Source organism: Capsicum annuum, chromosome 4 (assembly GCF_002878395.1).
Source record: "Capsicum annuum cultivar UCD-10X-F1 chromosome 4, UCD10Xv1.1, whole genome shotgun sequence".
NCBI lineage: Eukaryota > Viridiplantae > Streptophyta > Magnoliopsida > Solanales > Solanaceae > Capsicum > Capsicum annuum.
Window position 1 is genome coordinate 46,575,680 of NC_061114.1, and position 7,971 is coordinate 46,583,650.

Below are 7,971 nucleotides of genomic sequence, written 5' to 3' on the forward strand. Positions count from 1 at the left end.
CATAATTTGTAGCAGAGTTAAAGAGTCAATAATTGCTTACACAAAATTTAGAGTTGCACTTGGGGAAAATTAAAGGATCTCAGAATACAATGCCATAAGGAGCATTACCTAGCGATATAGAGACAAATTTGAAGCAGGTGAATGCGGTTTTAACAAGAAGTGGGTTGCAACTAAAGGGACAATTTAGGAGCAGGATAATCCAATAGTTACTGATGATAGTTCAAAAGAGAATACAGAGTTGAAAGTCAAATAAAAAGAGTCAAGTGAAGAAATTTATATGGAAAAGAAGACTATCCCCTTACCCTTTCCTCAAAAGGGCAAGGAAGCATAAAGAAGAATCCAGTTATAAGAAGTTTCTAGATCTTCTAAAGCAGGTTTAAGTAAACCTTCCTCTTGTTGTCATTCTTAGAGAGTGATGAAATATACAAAATACTTGAAGGATATTGTTGCCAATAAGAACCGATTGACTGAATATGCTACAGTTGCCCTTACTCAAGAGTGCACGTTTGAAATTCAAAATAAACTGCCCATAAAGTTGAAGGATCCAGGTAGTTTCACCTTGCAGACTACCATTGGACAGACTATTTGTGCACAAGGATTGTGTGACTTGGGTGCTAGCATAAATCTCATGCCCACATCGTGGTACCTGAATATGGGTCTTGGGAGTCCCAAATCTATGACTATTGTGTTGCAGTTGGTCGATAGGTCACTTTCTAAGACAGATGGTCTTATTGAAGATGTGTTGGTGCAAGTAGGATCTTTAATCTTTCTAGTGGATTTTGTGATTCTTGACTTCGAGGCTAATCCTGTTGTTCCATTTATTTTGGGATGACCTTTCTTAGCAATAGGACAGTCACTCATTGATATGGCAGCTAGAAAAATGACAATGCAAGCGCACGACAGAGTAGAAGTTTTTTATGTGTACAAAGGATTAAAATTGCCAGCCATATATGAGGAGTTGTCATCTATATTAGTTATTGATCTTGTTTTAGATTGGCAGTTATTATTGTCTGATGATCCATTAGAGTGAGTTTTGATGGTTCATAATCTGTATGGAGATGTAGAAGCATTAAAATTGGTCCAGGTTATGAATTTGGCAGTAGTGGAGATAAAAAAAATATTGTCCGAGCCTTTGAATTGGCCAATTGGTCCATCACATAGGCCATCGGTCAAAGAAGCTCCTAAGTTGGAGCTTAACGTTCTTTCTCCATATTTATAATATGTTTTTCTCGGTGATCAAGATACCTTGCCTATTATTTTGTCTGCAGGATTATCAGATGCATAGGTAAAAGAAGTTGTAGCAGTTCTAAAGAGAAAAAAGAAGGTGATTGGCTGGCAGATATCTGATATTATAGGAATCAATCCAGTATTTTGCATGTACAACATCTATATGAAAGAGGGTTACAGGCTGAGAGTGCAGCAACAATGAAGGTTGAATCCCATGATGAAGGGGGTGGTCAGAAAAGAAGTGATCAAGTGGTTAGATAGTGGTATTGTCTACCTAATTTTTGATAGCAAATAGGTGAGTCTGGTATACTGTGTACCAAAGAAGGGAGGAATGACTACAGTGACTAATGATGATAACAAGTTGATTCCCATATGTACGGTGACTAGTTTGAGAATCTGTATTGATTATCAGATGTTGAATGAAGCAACTCGTAAAGATCACTACCCAATTTCTTTCATTGACCAAATGTTGGATAGATTGGCGGGGCGAGAGTATTGTTGTTTTTTGGATGGGTACTATGGCTATAATCAAATAAGCATAGCACCAAAAGACCAAGAGAAGACCACTTTTACTTATCCATACGGTACATATGTATTCAGACGTATTCCTTTCGGCTTATGCAATGCACCTGCTAAATTTCATAGGTGTATGATGGTGATATTTTCAGATATGGTGGAAGAATTTGTGAAGGTTTTCATGGATGATTTCTTTGTATATGGTAATTCTTTTGAGAAGTGCTTGTAGAATCTTAACAGAGTCCTAGATCGATGCGAAGAAATAAACTTGGTACTGAATTGGGAAAAGTACCACTTTATGGTTAAGAAAGGAATTCTCCTAGGACATAAAGTATCATGTAAAGGACTCGAAGAGGACAAGGTGAAGGTTGAAGTGATTGAAAAGTTTCCCCATCCAGTCACAGTCAAAGGAGTGCAGAGCTTTCTAGGAAATGCAGTGTTCTATAGATGATTCATTCAAGATTTCTCAAAGATTGCGAGCCCCATATACAAATTATTAGAGAAAGAAGCTAAGTTTGAGTTTGGAGCTGATTTCCATGAAGCCTTTGAAAAGCGTAATAAGAAGTTGATAGAAGCACCTATTCTGATCAAACCAGACTAGGAGTTACCTTTTGAGCAATATGTGATGCTAGTAATATTGCTGTGGGAGCGGTTTTGGGTCAGAGAAAAGATAAGGTATTTTGTTCCATATACTATGCTAGCAAAGTGTTGAATGATGCTCAAGTTAACTACATAGTTACAGAGAAAGAGATGTTGGCAATGGTATATGTATTCAACAAGTTTAGATCTTACTTAGTTGGTACCGAGGTCATTGTGCATACTGACCATGCTGCTATTAAGTATCTTGTGAATAAAAAGGATGCGAAGCCACGACTGATTAGGTGGATTCTTCTACTATAAGAATTTGATCTTGAGGTGCGAGATAGGAAGGGAGCTGAAAATCATATTGCTGACCACTTGTCATGGTTGGAAAATTGAGACCACATTGTTGATGACTTTTTTTGTATTAAGGAAGAGTTTCCTGATGAGAAGTTGTTGTCTGTTTATATAGGTGAGTTCCCATGGTATGCTGATATTGTGAACTTGATAGATTGTGAGGTGTACCCTCCTGAGGCTACCATACAACAAAGGAAGAAATTACTACGTGATTCTCGTTCATATATTTGGGATGAAACATATCTATTCAAGTAGTGTCTAGATGGAGTTATTAGTAGATGTATCCTAGAGGCTGAATTTTCAAAAGTACTACAAGATTGCCACTCATCTCTATATGGTGGACATCATGGGGGTGAGAGGACTGTGAGAAAAGTGTTACAAATAGGTTTTTTCTAGCCTATGTTGTTTAGAGATGCAGTTGCTTTCGTTAAGGAATGTGTTCAATGTCAAAGGTTGGGTACCATATCTAGGCGTCATGAGATGCCCCTTAATAATATTTTAGAAGTAGAAGTCTTTGATGTTTGGGGAATCGATTTCATGGGCCCATTCTCACCTTCGAAGGGAAATTTGTACATTTTTGTAGCAGTTGAGTATGTATTTAAATGGGTGGAAGCTATGGCGAGTCCGACTAATGATGCAAGAGAGGTGCTGAAATTTGTGAAAAAGCACATATTTTCCAGATTTGGTACACCTAGAGCTATAATTAGTGATGGAGATACGCACTTTATCAACACCTGGTTCAGAAATCTTTTTGATAAGTATGGTGTTAGGCACAAGGTTGCCACTACATGCCATCCTCAAACAAGTGCACAAGTTGAGGTGTCCAATCGGGAGATCAAGCAAATACTTCAGAATACCATGAATAGACAGAGAAAAAATTGGGCAGAGAAACTAGATGATGCATTGTTGGCATATCAGACAGCGTACAAGACACCCATTGGGACATCTTCATATCATTTGGTGTATGGTAAAGCGTGTCATCTTCCTGTGGAGTTGGAACACCAAGCATATTAGACTGTGAAAAAGCTGAATTTTGAGATGGGTGTCGCGAGGGAGAAACGGTTATTACAACTGAACGAGATTGAGGAGTTTAGGCTGAATGCCTATGAAAATTCCAAACTATACAAGAAAAATACCAAAATATGGCATGACAAGCAAATTCAAGACAGAGTATTTGAACCCGAACAACTTGTTTTGTTGTTCAATTCATTGTTTTTGGGTAAATTACGATCGAAATAGTTTGGACCGTTTAAAGTGGTGCGTATGACACCTCATGGAGCTATGGAGTTGTGGAATAAATATAAGATGGAGAAGTTCCTTGTAAATAGACATCGTGTAAAGCACTATAGGGAGGATCATCTAGATAAGCACAAGGAATCTATCACTTTTGCTGATAAGTGATGCTGAGCTGAGTCGTGCCATGATGTAAAATAAGGTGCTATGTGGGAGGCAACCCATACTTGTATTGTAATAGATAGTTTAATTTTTATCTTGTAAAATCAAAACAAAAATAAAAATATAAAAAGATGAGTCGTTCCACTATCAAAACCAACGCGCTGAGTGAGAGGCAACCCACTTTTAGTTACAATACTTGTTGTTTGTATTTGAGATTGCAGGGATTCGCAAAGTAAAAATAACAAGATTACCATATTTGAGGATAACAATCAAGTTTGCAAAATAATGTGTATAAGTTGGGGTCTTCTCAGTTAAGGAAAGAGTTGGAAAATATACAAGGGAAGCTAATTTAGAAGAATGGCACAACATGGAACTGGGTGGATTGACAATTGTCAAATTCCAGTCAGGATCCACGATTTCCATCATGAAGCAAGAAAGGTGATTTGACATTTGTCAAATTCCAGTGACCTGGCGCTATATCACGGCATCGCAGTGGATAGTAAATTGAAAATTAGAATTTTACAGTAGGTCAATGCGATGATACCGCATCACGGTGGGGGTTAAAATTGGGTATAAAATATTTAATTAACCTACCCTGACCCACCCCTCTATTTATATACCCCATAACCATTAAACCCTGTTCTCTCCTTCTCCTTAGTACCGCCCCTTAATTCCCTCCTCCAACTTCTCTTCTTATGGCTAATAATTTTGATTTTCTTTGTACCAACTAAGGTAAGTATGACATTTTTAATTTTTTTTTACATTGAATTGAATATTGTTGATATTTTTGAGATAAAAAGTTGGTTTTATCATTTCATTCTAGTCCATTAACTATATTCCCCAATATTCTACTCTTATTCTTGTGATGATTTGGTAAATGGGTAAGATGATTATTAAATAAGTCAACAACTGGGTCTATACATGTTTTATTTGGAAAATTTTGCTGATTTGGTGGAGTGATTATTAAGGTGTGTGTGGATACCGGGGAATTGTCACAAAATGTGTGAAGCAATAAGGGTTAGAAATTAGGGGTGATTTCATCTTCATCTTTTAGGATGAAATGGTGCTTAATATGTTTTGTACTTTTACTGTGCATATACACTGTCTGATGTACTAGTTAAGAGGTAAAATTTAACTCATTTATATGGGATTTTAACTGAATTGAGGGTACATCATGAATATCAATATTTGCAAAGGGGGTTGGTTTGGGTTCCTCTTTTATTAGAGCACTGACTTTAGTGAACTATTGCTAATGTTAGTTGCTTTAGTCGAATTTTAGGTAAATACACCTTTAATGTGCAATGCTGTAGCAAAATGATCTTGTTCATAATCTCGTCCTGAGTAATTATATCGAAATAGCTAAGAATGTGTTGTGTGCTGAGAAAATGACTGATGACTAAGGTTAAGGTGTTACTAAGAGCAATATGACATCTTTTAATGTAAAAATAGTGTTCAAATGGGGAAGTCTGAGTACCCTGCATGTTGATGAATAAGTCCTAGCTAACAATTAAGTGTGGGTGGTCCTTTACCCTGATTTCACACTTAGTTTCAGCTAGTCCCACTGTTTCACATACTTAAATTTTTTGTTGCATCTAGTTTGTTATAGGAATCATGGAACCATAACTAGTCAAAGAAAAGGCAAAGGCAGGCACTTCTGCACCTATGAGAAAAAAGAGCAGGCTATCTGAAAGTCAACTGACGAGGGTACCAAGGGCTCCACCACTTCAGCTGGGGTAGGCTCATAAAATTAGGTTCAAAGTTGTCTGTAAAGATGGGAAGTAGTTGTATTCCATGTATACGGATGAAAAGTATATTCTTGGGGTGTATATTGATCGTGCCAATCTCATGAGAGAATGTTCATCCATGGTATGAACAATTAAGGTAATAAACATGAATTTCATCTTCCATCAGCCTACTGATTGCAATTTGCACTTAGTTCAAGAATTTTACTCTAATTGGGACCCCAGTCACCCTGATCATCTGTTGAAGGTTTGCGCGAAAAATAATTTGTTTCACTGTTGCTGATATTAATAAATTCTTAGGTATGCCAGAGGCAAACCTAAATGTATTGAGGCAGTCCATTATTTCTCCCCCATATGTGCATATCAGACATTTGCTGTATGGTTAGCACTCCTCAGCTCGTTGGACTCGACATTATGTCACTGGCTTACACTCATCCTTTCTTTATGCTCAGATAAATACAGAAGCCAAGATGTAGGGTCGCACTGTCTATTCTTGCCTGGTGTAAGGAAAGCATATGACAGAGGTTACTCGGGATAGGGTATGTTTGATCTACGCCCTGATGTGTGCTGATGTTGATATTAATGTGGGGCATGTGATATTTTCTGCATTGAAAAAGGCATGTATCCAGGTGGGGCGCAACTTTAGCTTTATAGGATTGGTGACAAGGTTTTTATTAAGGCATAGGGTTGATGAAGTGGAGCTGGATTATAAGCCCGAGGTCATTAATCAAACTGTGGATATCACTACGGCTAGGAGCGCATCTGGGCAAATAGCACAATTTTGACCATGGTTGAGAAACAAACTAGGACTGATAAGATACAGGCTAGGCTGTATGGCCTTATGATATTGCAGATGAAAACTGGAGACAGACCATCTACACCAAAGGAGCTCCATGTTATAGGGCTAGATTACCCACTCAGGCACCATGCGAGGACTATGCTATGGATTGGCTTGAATTTCAACGAGCCAGTTGATGATAATATAGCAACTGATGAAGATCTCATAAACGGGGATTCAGATATGGAGTCGGATGATGAGGACCAGTCTTATGATGAAACGGATAATAATGGTGATGATATGGACGAGACTCTAATGACATGATCACCAATTTTTTATTTGAGTGACCAGGGAGTATGCTGCCACCCTATCGTAGGCTTAGTTAGAAGTACTGGGACAGTGCCTTATTTAAGTGTGGGGTGGTGTGTTTGTATTTTTCTATTTCATCTTCTTTGTTTTAATATGGATGAATAATTTTTTATTTTCTGTTTTGTTGATTTTACGAGTACTAGCTATTCGGAACACTGGCCTGTAATAGTTAGTAACTTTGTGGGTTGAAATTTTCCCTCTTTGGCATTTATCGTATGTTGTCTTTAGTTCAAAGTATGATTTTATTGTTATTTTTTCCCTCATTGGCAAGTTTCAGTTTTAAGTATTTACTTTTACCCTCTTTGGTAATTAGGAATAAATAGTCATAATTAGTTGTCATCCCCTATGATAGATGGATAACAACCGTCTTAAGGGGAGTGGTCATAGGAAGTAAAGAATAAACGAGAACTGGATCACTATCTTAGAGAAGTGTGTGGGATGGGTCATCTTTGCAGTAATATGAATTAAATTGGGTTTAAATAAGAATAAGAGTCTTGATTTTAGTATAGATGATTTGATCTTGATAAGTGAAATTTGATGTGTTGGCTTAGTTCTGAATTCAAGATCAGGGACCTTAAGGACCCAGTTTGATTTCGTGCATGCACTGTGAGTGTGAGGATTTATGTATATTCTACATGAATAGAAATGACTAGAACTTGTCCAGTGTTATTATTAAACGAAATAAAAAGTGTTGGGTGTAGGAAGTGATGTAGGCATTTCTTTGACAGCCATATTTCTAGCCTAAATAGACCTACCTTGGTGCATAGTCCTAGTTATCCTCGTTGAGCCCTTAGCCTCTTTCTTGGGTAGCCAGTTATGTAACCATATCCTTTCTTTGATAAATCTTAATTTGATCTAAATAAGCTTCTGAGCATTTTAAAATAAAATTAAGAGAAGATTAAGATCTTAAAAGAGAAGAAGGAAAAGGTGAAATTTAAGCCCCTAAGTAGTTGTTATTGATGTTTAAAAATTGTGGGTGCAATTGGGAGTTAGTAAATAGAAATGTTA